Source organism: Dendrobates tinctorius, unplaced genomic scaffold (genome assembly GCF_039654945.1).
Source record: "Dendrobates tinctorius isolate UK_male_01 unplaced genomic scaffold, ASM3965494v1 ptg000003l, whole genome shotgun sequence".
NCBI classification, from domain to species: domain Eukaryota; kingdom Metazoa; phylum Chordata; class Amphibia; order Anura; family Dendrobatidae; genus Dendrobates; species Dendrobates tinctorius.
In genome coordinates, this window is record NW_027361671.1 from 33,714,824 (window position 1) to 33,729,117 (window position 14,294).

At 45.1% G+C, this 14,294-nt stretch overlaps 1 long non-coding RNA gene across 2 annotated transcripts in view; it reads left to right on the forward strand.

Moving 5' to 3' along the window:
- LOC141089309 (uncharacterized) overlaps positions 1–14,294 on the forward strand; it is a 165,010-nt gene that overhangs the window by 99,436 nt on the left and 51,280 nt on the right. Inside the window, exon 3 of one of the 2 annotated variants that reach the window (XR_012232250.1) lies at positions 5,933–6,050. The exons of the other annotated variant lie outside the window; for it this stretch is intronic. This is a non-coding gene — a long non-coding RNA (uncharacterized lncRNA). Of the gene's footprint in view, positions 1–5,932; positions 6,051–14,294 lie in introns of those variants that run through there. 2 annotated transcript variants of the gene reach the window in all.

A 14,294-nucleotide genomic window follows, 5' to 3' on the forward strand; every position in this document is an offset into this window, starting at 1 on the left:
CAGATCTCAATCCAATAGAGCATCTTTGGGATGTGGTGGAACGGGAGATTCGCATCAGGGATGTGCAGCCGACAAATCTGCGCCAACTGTGTGATGCCATCATGTCAATATGGTCCAAAATCTCTGAGGAATGCTTCCAGCACCTTGTTGAATCTCTGCCACGAAGAATTGAGGCAGTTCTGAAGGCAAAAGGGGGTCCAACCCGTTACTAGCATGGTGTACCTAATAAAGTGGCCAGTGAGTGTATATTCTGTGTAATATGGCTTTGTGTTCACAAATCTGATTAGACATTAGGATTAGGGGTTTTGTGATAGGCTTGAATCAGTGTAAGTCTAAAAACTGCAAGCTGATTTACACTGGAAGATCAGGTTATAGAAAGAGGAACAAATCAGGCAATTACATGGAAGTGCTTAGTGAGGCGTTAACATTGATTCTTAGGTTAAATCATGCCTCACATAAACATTCAGTTTCAATTTACTACTACTCTGGGATCCAGATTTATCAGTGGATGCTAGAGGTTAGCAATCCTTATCTCCTATGTGCACATAAGGGAGAAAAGACATTGTAAAGCAGTAGATTAGCTTCCAGTTTAATAGGTTATATTAAGGTTTAATTGAACTCCAAAGAGGACAAAGCATCACTGGTTTATATACTGGACAGTGTTCAGAGACTATTGTACGCAGACAGTAACGGAGCTACAGATGTAGCAGTCGCCCCGGGTCTCATCACATGAAGGGGCCCACCCGGAGCCACAGCCGGTTCAGTCATCAGTCAGTACTGAGGGAGAGCACAGCAAATTGCCTGCTCCCCTATCTGATTGAGACTCTGCACACTGACTGGCACAGTGGCAGAGTCTCAGGTCATGGCAGGGTAGTGTGCGGGCTGGAGCTCACCTGATAAGTTTCTGATAGGCTGGTGTCAGAAACACCGCACTGCACTTGCTCACTGAGCCAGTGCGCGTGTCCTGAGTACAAAAACAGTGCTCAAAGATACCTGTGGAGCAGGGCAGCAGCGGTGACGATGTGTACTTCAGACTATCAGGACCTGAAGCTTGTGACTTCTGGGGGTGTGGCCTAAGCTCCACAGAGGTAGGAGCTGCAGGGAAACTCCTAGAAAGGTAACTATGGGACAAGTTACCAAGGGGCATAGACAGATCAAGTCGGGGTCAAAGCACGAGATAGCAGGACAGTACCAAAGTGTTAACAAGAGTGGATAGTCAGGATGTAGCAATAGATCAGAAAACCAGAACGGGCAATAGTCAGTACAAAAGGAGGTCAGAACCAGAGTAGACAATAGTACCAAAACGTGAGACAGAGAACAGAGTGAGGGGACAGACCGGGTCATACACGGGAATCAAACAAGCAATGCAGTTTACCAGCACACCAGGGGGGTCAGTCACACAGCCAGAATAACAGTATAGCTGACAGGGAATCCTAGTCTGGAGTGAGTATAAATACCCCTCCCAGATCCAAAGAGAGGCTGGCAAAATTAACCCTGAGAAACCAGGACAGTAACCATGTCCTAACCATGACAGCTGGGCTGTAAGTGCTACAGTCAGCTCTGCTCTGTGCGTGCTCTGGTTCATGCACACTGGAGCTCCCCTGAGTCCATGAGATTACATTTACCTCAGACACTGCCTGACCCTATCTGACCTCATCTTATGCTCTTCGTTAGCCTGCAGCACTTGCATGAGAAATTGCCAGTGCCATCTATAAACTACCTGCCTTCAAACGTCATCTGAGAATGACCAGAATTTGAGGTTAATTAAATTGAGGTATGTAATGGTCATTGTGGGGTGAAGAGTGAGAAGATGGGGTTAGTGTGGGAACTGAACTGGTGGTGGAGGGAGGACAGGGCGGGGGCATTATTATTATACTTATTATTACATTGTTTAGTGTTCTGCACTACATTGTAGGTAATATGTGCTGTTTCGGGAGGCTGAAGATGGGGAGGTAGGATTTATTATTCGTACAGCCTGCGTCTTATTATAATGCTACCCTGTCAGTATAAAAAGCCCCCATACAGTAACCATGGCATGAGCTGCCTTATTATTGCTATAAAGTTATTAAAGGGAGCCTGACAGGTCATACAGGTTGCTCATGGTTTGTGCAACGTTTATCAGCACTGGATGTAGTATCCCAGCCAGTCAGGTTTCTCTCTGTAAAGCTGTGCTGTTTCAGAGAAATACATACTTGTAATCGCTGCTGGGGAGCGAGCGGCACTGTTCACTAGTCGTGCAAATGGATCCCAGGCAGCTTCTCCCAGCCAGCTGACAATGACTGACAAGTCTCTTGTGAAAAAAGAAGGTATCCAGCTCCGGAGATAAAATCCAAAATCTTTATTGAAACAAATTAAAAGGTAATAAGCTGCTTGATAACCAGTGTATACTGGAGGAAGGAATGTCCTAGATAACTGGATGCGTTTCGAACACGTGTAGTGCTCTTAGTCCTCAGTTTAAAGACAAGTCTCTGCCTATACATGCTGTGGTGTGACGGGTGGTCACATGGTTAATGGAAGGTATGTGTCACGGGGATGGCAGCTCCCTGTGATGTAGTCCGGAGTGTTTTCTTAAGTAGTTGTTGTTCACATTTGGGTCTGGGCTACGGGTAGCTTTGAGAGTTGGGAGGGTCTGGCTACCCATGTACCACACACTGTGGTGAGGGGGCTCACTTTACCCCATTTTGTCTGAAGATATGTGTGTGGTTGTGAATCTGCAGGACCTGTGATGAGGTCATGATCATGTGACCAGCCATGTGAAAGGTAACTGTGAGTGGTTACAGGCTATCTAAGGCAGGTGTGTTGCACATGGGAGAGAGTGTATTGGAGACTGTCTGCCCAGACAAAGCTCCCATGTTCCAGGCTCGGACGTCGCATAGCCTGGGGAAGCCGTGCCGGCTACTCTGAGCCAAAAGGAGCTGACGGTCTTGAAAACCGTGTGATACTAACCCGGGTCAGAGAAAAATGTGTACAGGATGCCTCTGCGGTAAGAGGGATCTGGGAACGTGCGTGGCCAACAGGTAACAGTGTGATACTGACCGAGGTCAGAAAGAGACTGTGTGTGAACTGATATCTATCAGATATCTCTGAGGACAAGAGTTATCCGTGAACCTGTGTGGATGATCCGATTGATTGTGTGTTATACTGACCAGGTTCAGTGAAAGACTGTGTGAGAAGTGGCTATAGGGTGCCTCTGTGGATAAGAGGTACCCAGGAACCTGTGTGGTGATCCAACAGGTAACGGTCTTGACAACCGTGTGTTATACTGACCAGGGTCAGTGAGAAGTATTTTCAGTGAGAGACTATCTGCATCCATGTGTTAAAGCTGAAGGTTTAACAGACAGTGTAATGGCTGCTGGAATTGTCTGAATATTAAACTGTATGGCTTAATTTTAACCCTGAGCGTGCCAGTGTTTACCTCAAAGACCTGCCAAGAGAGTAATCCCCGTCCACTCACATGGTGGAATGTTACAATGCGCATAGGAATACACAAACAGAACTTTTTGACTATTTATGAGTTATCATAGCTCTGAGAAGAAAGTGGTTATTACACTGTGGGGTCCATTTTTTTGTGTTATCTCTTGCTAAAGTGAAATATTTGGGGCTAAAACCAATATTTTCATGAAAAAAATAAAACATTTTAATATGACGACCTATTGTTTTCAAATACCTGACCGCACTTTTGAAGTATTTGAGGGGTGCGATTTTTAAAATGGCATCACTTTTGAGGAGTTTCCAATCTATAGGCTCCTCAAAGTCCATTTAAATCTGAATAAATCAATAAAGAAACAGGTGTCATGACTGTTGTCAGGTGTTCCTTGACCGGGGGCTCCTTCCCTGTCCCCAATGCTAGGGGTGCCCTAGCTTGCCCTGCTCCCCGTATTACTTCTGATGGTGGAAACGCCAGGGCCACGTACCTTGTGTTAGCTCTTGAATCCACCTTCAGTCTGTACCCTTACCCCACCCAGGGAAGAGGGGAATAGTAGTGTACTGTAATACACCATCCAGATTAACAAGGTAAGAGGAACAGGGGAAACGAAAAATATCAAACATACAAATATACACACATACAACAGAGGAATGCACCAGGGCGTGGAGGATGGGATTTAACCAAAATAGGAGAAGAAAGGGAATTATCACACATTCAAAACCTAGCAACAGTCACAGATAAACCCACCAACCACCTTCTCAAATAACCACCAACAGCCTTCAACCATGCAGCAAAAGCTATCTGACAATGAGTGCTAGCCTGGACCCAGTTTATATAGGAAATATTAGATGCTAACAGTGCACAGCTGAGCGCATAAATGTTCCAGGAGCTCTCAACTGAGCAGATTAACCCCTGCACTGCTAAAAGAAATTTACATCAATTAATAAGGAGGTGAAGTGATTCTAGTCAGTGCAGGAGTAGGAGAAATCAGATGCTGCAGTATTCTGGCTCCTCTCTGTCACCGTAAACCTGTCACAGTACCCCAGAGGGACTTCCAAAGCCTCAGAACCGGATATATCAGGGTGTGCCGCTGTAACAAGGTGGCATGGGGTGGTAGCCGTGGGTGAGTCCACTTAGCAACAATCAGTGATCACCTCAGCCCCTTGCACATGAGGAGATGAGTACTCACTGTGTTGACTGGAGTCCTAATCCCATGAAGCACCACAGAGCCGCAGTTCTGTTCCAACAGTTAAAATTTACTGAACAGCAGCATATTCATATCACAGACAGCACAGTTCAAGCATAGAGACATCTTCTAATCTTTCCCTGCAATCCAGGCAAACTCGGTTCTTCCTGTCAACTCTTTCTATATCCTTGCAGCCTCTGTTTCACTTTTGGTCAATCTCTGACCCACTATGGGACAATCCCTGTCCCTCTTCTTGACAATCTCTGTCCCACTCGTGCTCCAGGCCCACCAGCTTCCTGCCATTTCCCTGGTCCGGCTGCGAGTTATAGGGTAATGGGTTCGCTCACTCAGCTGCCTCCTAAACCCAGCCATTATCTTCTGATCCTTCCTTGGAACAGTTCTGTCTAAGCTGGTGACCGCCTGCGATTCTCAGCCCGGGGCCCCTTACTACAACAGCTTTATCCCCATGGCCTGTAATACTCTGCTCACACATCCTGCCCTTGGGCAAGCTGCCCGGGCATCTGACAGAACCAGGCAGTCTCTGTCCTATAACCCTCTTGCTCTGTGCCACTCTGCTCTGTGACTCCTCCCATCTGTTTAACTCCTTTGCTGCCTGTATCTAACACTTTTATCTATTCTATGCTATCCTATACTCTCCCTAAGCTTACACACAATAAATAACAAGTATATCACATTACAGTATAATAACCTTAGTAAACCACACATTACAATAGTAATAAAACAGAGTGCCGCATGTGACACAGGTGAACGGCATTAAGGAGAGAGAAGGTACATGAGCATCCCCGCCACCTCTTTACACCACAGTAAAAGACCGGATCAGCCTGTCAGATGCTGATACCCACATCCTCTCTTGAGGACCATATTCCTTCCAGTGTACCAGATACTGAAGCAACCAGCAAACTAAGCGAGAATCAATGATCTTGGCTATTTGAAATTCCACATTTCCAGTAACAATGACTGGAGATGGCGGTAGCGGTGAAAGTACAGAGGACACAATGTATTTTTAAAGTAGAGATCGGTGAAACACAGTATTGGTCCTAAAAATGAGCGGCAAAGCAAGGGAGAATGCTACGGGATTGATGATGGCCATAATCTTAAGAGGACCGATGAACCAATGACCTAGTTTCAAAGAGGGAACCTTCAACTTAGTGTACCTTGACAACCACACCACATCACCAACACACAGGTCTAGACGCACCAAACATCTCCGATCAGCCACACTCTTATATTTGAACCCCATCTTCTTCAAACCCCTTGCCACAGACACGTAATTGATGACGAAAACCGTTCTTCTTCAGGTATTCCAGAAGAACAATTCCTATTTAATGAGCTGAACTGAGGATGAAACTCATGTGCCTCGAAAAATGGGGACTTACGAGTAGACTCACGACAACGATAATTTACCACAAATTCTGCTAGAGGTAAGTAGGTAACCCATTCATCCTGATTCTCAGACACAAAACATCTAATGTAAGGGTATGTTTCCACATTAAGGAAATGCTGTGGAGAGGACGCAGCTCCACCCAAAGCGCTGCCCCCTTTTTTTACACACGGTGATTCCGCATGTATTAAACACATGTGTAATCACTGCATCCTATACATAGACTGTACTTAAGTAAACCAAGGACCCTTACAACAACTTCTAGATACAGATGTTTATAAAAGCAACCATTAATGAAGCCTAAATAGTAGACAAAACAACCACATAAACAACAAGCAACCGTGTCACCTATTACACCCTACTATGGGGTACTGATATGAAAGCTGCCTAACAACGGAGGTTGGTACCCTAAACACAATCAAGATTGGTGCCCCTGTTCCACAATGGCTGAACCCTAAAACTCCTAAATAGCCCTGAATATGTGCCACATTTGGTCAACCAATTATTCAGCAAAGGAGTGTATAGGGGTTGCCAGATAGGAAGCTCAATAGGCAACAAAGAGAAAAAGTGCAAAAATAGTGCAAAAAAGACAAGACATAAAGTGACAAGTGCATTAGAGTATCTCACTATCTGTCCCCTATAACTGTATGCCTTCCTGTCAGCGGAGGTTGGCACCCTACTGGTCTGCAGAATGGCGCCCCCGCTCCACGACGGCTCACCCTGGGAATACCTTGATATGGCTATACATTCACCACTGGGTGGCACAAATAAGCATATAAAAGGAAAAAAAAGGACAAATGATCCATTAAAACATTAATATCAATATAACCATCATTATTGATAACAAATAGAGGGATACTCAGATTTTTTGATGTAAGATAGGCAAAAACCTCAACGCATTTCTCCAAACAGGATCATCAGGAGATAGATAGAGAGATATTATCTTTATGTGGTTGTTTTGTCTACTATTTAGGTTTCATTAAAGGTTGTTTTTATGCACATCTGTATCTAGAAGTTGTTGTAAGGGACCTTGGTTTACTTAAGTTAAGTTGCTTGACCTTACTATATATATATATATATATATATATATATATACACACAAATTTTGCTATACATAGACTCATAGACTGTGTTATTTATCAAGCTGCCATCTTACATACCCCCTATCTAAAAAGAGCACCTGTGTATAATGTCACTGGTGATCCTTGTATTACCTGTACACTGACATGATATACAGAGCTCCTGCATATGTCACTGGTGAACACTAGAGTTGAGCGAAACGGGTCAAAAAATTTCAAAAGTCGCCGACTTTTGGCAAAGTCGGGTTTCATGAAACGAAACCCGACCCTAGGATGAGGTCGGCCACGAGTTCGGCGACTTACGTGCCAAAGTCGCGTTTCAAAAGTTTGTTTTGCGCTCTTTTTCAGCCAATCAGGATCCACGGTCACTGTGGGCAACGTGATGACATAGGCAGGGGTCACCACCATCTTTCAGAAGGGCATGCAAGTGATTGGCTTGCTTTGGTGGGCGTCACAGGGGGTATAAAAGGGCGTGCACGCCGACCGCCATGTTCCTCATGCTGATCTCAGAATAGGGAGAGCTGCTGCTGCTGCTGATGATTCTGTAGGGAGAGCGTTAGGCAGGTAAGAAGACACCAAAAACTGCTTCTGCTGCTAGCGATTTTGCCTGTACAACACACCAGTCACTGTGTGTGCAGTGCAAGGGGAGGCTATATTGTGGTGGATCAGTGGTGTTGGTTGTTGGGCTGCCTTCTAAGGCTTCCTGACGGCTGCATTGCTGTTTACCCACTGCTCTGTAAACTGCTTTTTAAGGGTACGTGCACACGCTGCGGATTGTGGTGCGGATTCATCCTCGCGGATTTTGTAAAATCTGCAGGTGAAACCGCAGTTCAAAAGACCCGCGGTTTTACCTGCGGATTGCTCTGCGGTTTTGCCCTGCGGTTTTTCATCTCCTCAATGGAGGAGATGGCAAACCGCAGCAGAATCCGCAGAAAGAATTGACATGTCAATTCTTTCTGCGGATTGAAAACCGCAGATAATCCGCGCGGAAAATTCCGCACCGTCTGCACTGCGGTTTTTGATTCCCATAGGGAATAATGGTACTGTACACCGCAGCAAAAACTGCTGCGGACCCGCAGCGGCCAAACCCGCTGCGGAACCGCAGCAGAATCCGCAGCGTGTGCACACAGCCTTAAAAGCAATCCCAATTTTTTTTTTGTCCTGCTGAGTTACTGAGCTTGCGTTTTTCAGTGCGTAACTAGTATTATGAAGTTAATTAAGGTTGACAAGCTTAAGTAAGAAGAATTGATGCTTTTGGCATTCAAATGGGCACTGTAGGTGTGTTTCCTGTCCTCTCACTGCCGACTTTTATTCCCCATTGACTTACATTGGGTTTCGTGTTTCGGGACGACCCCGACTTTTCCCTATAGTCGGCCGATCTTGCTCGACCCGACTTTTGGAAAAGTCGGGTTTCACGAAACGAAACTCGACCCTAAAAAACCAAAAGTCGCTCAACTCTAGTGAACACTGTATTATGCTCATTCAGGTGGTGCTGATCCAGAGTGTTGTGAAAATGCCAAAAGTCAGAGAGTTATGGAGTGAAAGCTGTATTTTCTCTTCCACAAATCCTGAATGCGGAACTCATTGAACCTCATTGTGTCCTGCTGGTGAGCTGGCTGACATCCAGCTTATTGCTGGTGATGCAAATGTGCTGTCTACACCATGTTTAATACTCTGCATTCCATGTATCTGTGCTTGTACCATTTCTTGGCTGCATTAGAGTAGTATGCTCAAAATTGATTTAGAGCTGTGCATCTCCGAATAATTTTGGCACTTCTTTTAGCTGCTGTGTGCCATGAACTGAAGTATCTTTCTGGCTTAGTTTACAGCACTTTTGTGGCATAAACTATGATGAATTTGTCAGCTCGGTCTTAGAATCTTAGAATCATAGAGTGTTAGAGGTGGAAGGGACCACAATGGTCATCATTTCCAAGTTCCAACCCTTTGCTCAATGCAGGATTCACAAACCATCTCAAATGTCTGTCCAGCTTCTGCTTTTATTGAAGGAAAACTCACCACCTCTCATGGCAGCCTGTTTCACTCATTGATCACCCTCACTGTCAAAAAGTTATTTCCAATATCTAATCTGTATCTTGTCTCTTTCATTTTATTTCCTTTGCTTCTCATGTTTCCATGTGCAAATGAGAATGCTGATCCCTTTACACTGTGACATCCCTGCAGACAGCTATTAAGTCTCCTCTTTGCCTTCTTTTTTGCAAACAAAACATTCCCAGATCATTTAACTGTTCCTCATAGGTCATTCTTTGCAGTTTGCTCACAATCCCAGTAGCTCTTCTCTGAATTGCTTCAGTTTTTCAATGGCTTTCTTAATATGTGGTGCCCAGAACTGGACACAGTGTTCCAGATGAGGCCTGACTAAGGAGGAGTAGAGGGCGATAACTACTTCACGTGATCTAGACTCTATGCTTCCCTTAATACATCCTAGAACTGTATACACCAACAAAGCTAATCCTCTAAATCTGAAGCTATAGCTTCAAGGACACTACAAGAGTGTTAATCAAGCAACCAAGATGTGAACACAATCTAAAGAGTAAATTAACTACATAGAAATAAGGTCACCATAAAAGGATGTTAATCAATAGTACAACATTTATTAGAAAAATACTTACAATGTATTTAATAATAGATCATTATAATAATTGTGAGAGCTGATAACATAATATGAGACAACATAACAGGAACGAATGGGACTACAAAATAGGAGCATAAACCTGCTGAGGGTCAATAGAAAGACAGTGCAATATGACTGGTTTGCTAATACACAATTCCATATAATAAAACAACCAGATCAATGAATAAAAAAAAACCCAGACGCCAATGCTATCCTAAAAGGATTTTATAATGCCAGAAAAATACAGCATATCGGATAGATGGTCAAGTTAAATGGCAATGTGGTTACCACAAAAAATTTATGTGAAGCAATTAGCCACTATATGTTAGCCTTAGGGTGTTGTCCTAGGCTGCAATCAACATGCAGTCCTGTACAGCTGCACAAATGTATAATTAATTACCTTAGATGAAAGGAGCTTGCTGTAGCATGTGAACGCTGGGTACATCAGTCGGCGTGTGTAGCCATGATGCCATGCCCCCGACGCTGACATAGGCAGTCGGCACCCCATGTGACCGGGGGGAGGATGTGACATCGTCCCCCGGGTCTCCGAGGTAACCAAGATGCCCAGACATTGGACCACAGCAGTGCACTGCTGTTATTAAGGTCATTAAGGAAGGTGTCAAGACATGACGTGGAGCCCTGCCAGATAAAGAATTTGTCATCAATATAACGAGACCACGAGATGAGGCTGCCATAACCAGGTGTGTCAAGGACCACCTCCCTCTCCCACAGCCCCAGGAAAAGATTTGCATATGAGGGCACACAAGTCGCCCTCATAGCTGTTCCCTGGAGCTGTAGGAAGGGGCGATCCTTAAACACCAAAAAGTTATGTGTTAAAACAAAATGTAGTAAGGTAATGACAAATTCCATCAGTTCATAGTCAAGATTCATCATCTCAAGAAAAAATCTGGCAGCTCTCATCCCATGGTCATGCTCTATCGAGGTGTACAGGGACTCCATATCACATGTGACCATTATGTCACACGACACGTCCTCCTCCTGATCACATGAGGTGCCGACTGCCTATGTCAGAGCCAGGGGCGTGGCATCACGGCTACACGCGCCGACTGATGTACCCAGCGTTCATATGCTATAGCAAGCTCCTCTATCTTTCATCTAAGATAATTAATTATATAGTTGTGCAAAAATGTGAATCGAGACATGTAAAAAAAATTTTATATGCTGATTTTTATATGTCCTGTTTTGTATGCCCACTGTAATAGATGACCAAAATTATAATATGTACTGATATTTATTGTGGCACCTCTTATTTAGGCTTATTTGGGCTAGAACCTGCACACATTGTGCCTTATTTTTAGAAGCGCTGCTTGCAGCTGGTAGTTCCATCCAGACGCGTCATGCTAGTGCGCTGCTGCGGGTTGATGTCTGGGCTGGGCATCTTGGTTACCTCGGAGACCCGGGGGATGATGTCACATCCTCCCCTGGTCACATGGGGTGCCGACTGCCTATGTCAGCATCGGGGGCGTGGCATCATGGCTACACGCGCCGACTGATGTACCCATCATTCACATGCTACAGCAAGCTCCTTCTCCTTTCATCTAAGGTAACTAATTATACATCTGTTCAGCTGTACAGGACTGCATGTTGATTGCAGCCTAGGACAACACCCTAAGGCTAACATATAGCGGCTGCGCTTTTTCTCAGCTGTTCCATATCGTCCTATCCACATTTGCTATATAAGACAACCATGTTATCATCAAGCCATGCCTCCTAACGAAGCTGCTTTTGGCGAAACGTACGTCGAGGCTGCTGAGTGGAACTCCAGTAGGGGCACCTACCTTCACCTGCTAACACCATGACTTCAGGTGTACCTTTTCCCCTTTTCTAAAGGGGTTTTTTGCATTATAGCATAGGTTACCACTTATTAAATGAGAATAGGCTAATTGCTTCACATAAATGTTTTGTGGAAACCACATTACCATTTAACCTGACTATCCGATATGCTGTATTTTTCTGGCATTATAAAATTCTTTTAGGATAGCATTGGTGTCTGGGGGGTTTGATCTGGTTGTTTTATTACATGGAATTGTGTATTAGCAAACCAGTCATATTGCACTGTCTTTCTATTGAACCCCAGTAGGTTTATGCTCTTATTTTGTAGTCCCAGTCATTCCTGTTATGCTGTCTCATATTATGTATCAAGTCTCACAATTATTGTAATGATCTATTATTAAATATATTGTAAGTATTTTTCTAATAAATCTTGTACCATTGATTAACATCCTTTTATGGTGACCTTATTTCTATGTAGTTAATTTACTCTTAAAGGCCCTTTTACATTTAGCGATGCACCAGCGATCCGACCCAGTCAGGATCGCTGGTGCATCGCTAAATGATCGCTAGTGAGCTGTCACACAGGCAGACCTCACAGCGATGCAGCAGCGACGCAGTGCACGATACTCACCTTTCACACAGAGCGATCCTGGCGTCCTCCCGCCCGCCTCCACGCGTCGCTCGTCGTCACAGCAGGAAGCGCCCGACGAGAAATGGAGCCGGACATTCTCGCGCGATCAGCGATGGACAGCGGGGGAGTCGGTCGGAGGTAAGTATCACACATGGCGATATCGCTAGCGATATCGCTATAACGCCACAAAATCGGTGACGTTATAGCGATATCGCTATGTGTAAAACCCCCTTTAGATTAAGTGTTCACATCTTGGTTGCTACATACTAGAACTGTTGACTCATGTGTATCTGTGATCTATTACTATACTCAAGTCTTTTTCACATGTGTTATTATATTCCTACCATTCTGTAGATATAATTTTTGCTTTTCTTGCCCAGATGTAGAATCTTGTATTTCTCCCTGTTAAATATAATTCTATTAGTCGCTGCCCATTGTTCTAGCTTATCTAGATGCTTCTGAATCCTTTCTCTGTCTTCTCTAGTGTTAAGCCCCCGTTACACACTGCGATATCGCTAGCAATATCGCTGTAAAGTCACCGATTTTGTGACGTTGCAGCGATATTGCTAGCGATATCGCTGCATGTGATACTTACCTCCGACCCGCTCCCCCGCTGGCTATCGCTGATCGTGCGAGAAGCTCCTGGACAATTCCTCGTCGGCCACTTCCTGCTGGGCTTCCTGCTGTGACGACGAGCGACGTGTGGAGCCGGGCGAGAGGACGCAGGATCGCCTAGTGTGACAGGTAAGTAGTGATCCCCGTCCCCAGCGATGTCGCTAGTGAGATCTGCCTGTGTGGCAGCTCACTAGCGACCACCTAGTGATGCACAGCGATCCTGACCGCGTCATATCGCTGGTCGGGATTGCTAGTGCATCGCTAGGTGTAACGGTACCCTTAGCTATCCCTTCTATCTTTACATCATCTGCAAATTTGATTAGTTTACCTTCAGTTACCTTAAGGCCCTTTTACATTTAGCGATGCACCAGCGATCCGACCAGCGATACGACCCGGTCAGGATCGCTGGTGCATCGCTAAATGATCGCTAGTGAGCTTTCACACAGAAAGTCCTCACAGCGATGCAACAGCGACGCAGCGCACGATACTTACCTTTCACACACAGCGATCCTGGCGCCCGCCCGCCCACGTCCAGCGTCGCTCGTCTCACACAGCAGGAAGCCCAGCAGGAAGCAGACGACGAGAAATGGAGCCGCCCGATCATTGATGGACAGCGGGGGAGCCGGTCGGAGGTAAGTATCACACATAGCGATATCGCTAGCGATATCGCTATAACGTCACTAAATCAGTGACGTTTTAGCGATATTGCTAGCGATATCGCTATGTGTAAAACCCCCTTTATTCATGCCTATGTTCCCTCCTGCTGTTTGTTAAATCTGCCCCTTTTATTTTTTGCAACTTTGACTACAGTCTTAGGCCATGTGCACACACTGCAGAATCACCTGCGGGTTTTTCCCCGCGGAACCAGAGGTAAAACCGCAAGTAAAGTGACCTGCAGTTTGGCCTGCGGTTTTGCCCTGCGGTTTCACACCTCTACTATGTTAAAGGTGTGAGACTGCAGTGGAATCCGCAGAAACAATTGACATGCTGCGGTTTATAAACCGCAGCAAAACCGCGCTGAAAAAACCGCAGCGTGAGCACTGCGGTTTGGAAAACCCATAGGGTTACATGGTACTGTACCATGAATCATAGAATCATAGAATCGTAGAGTTGGAAGGGACCTCCTGGGCCATCTGGTCCAACCCCCTGCTCAAAGCAGGATTCGCTAAATCATCCCAGTCAGATGTCTGTCCAGCCTCTGTTTGAAGACTTCCATTGAAGGAGAACTCACCACTTCTCGTGGCAGCCTGTTCCACTCATTGATCACTCTAACTGTCAAAAAGTTTTTTCTAATATCTAATCTGTGTCTCCTCCCATTCAGTTTCATCCCATTGCTTCTAGTCTTTCCTTGTGCAAATGAGAATAAAGTTGATCCTTCTACAATGTGACAGCCCTTGAGATATTTGTAGACAGCTATTAAGTCTCCTCTCAGTCTTCTCTTTTGCAAACTAAACATTCCCAAATCCTGCAACCTTTCCTCATAAGACAGGGTTTGCAGACCGGTCACCATTCTGGTCGCTCTTTTCTG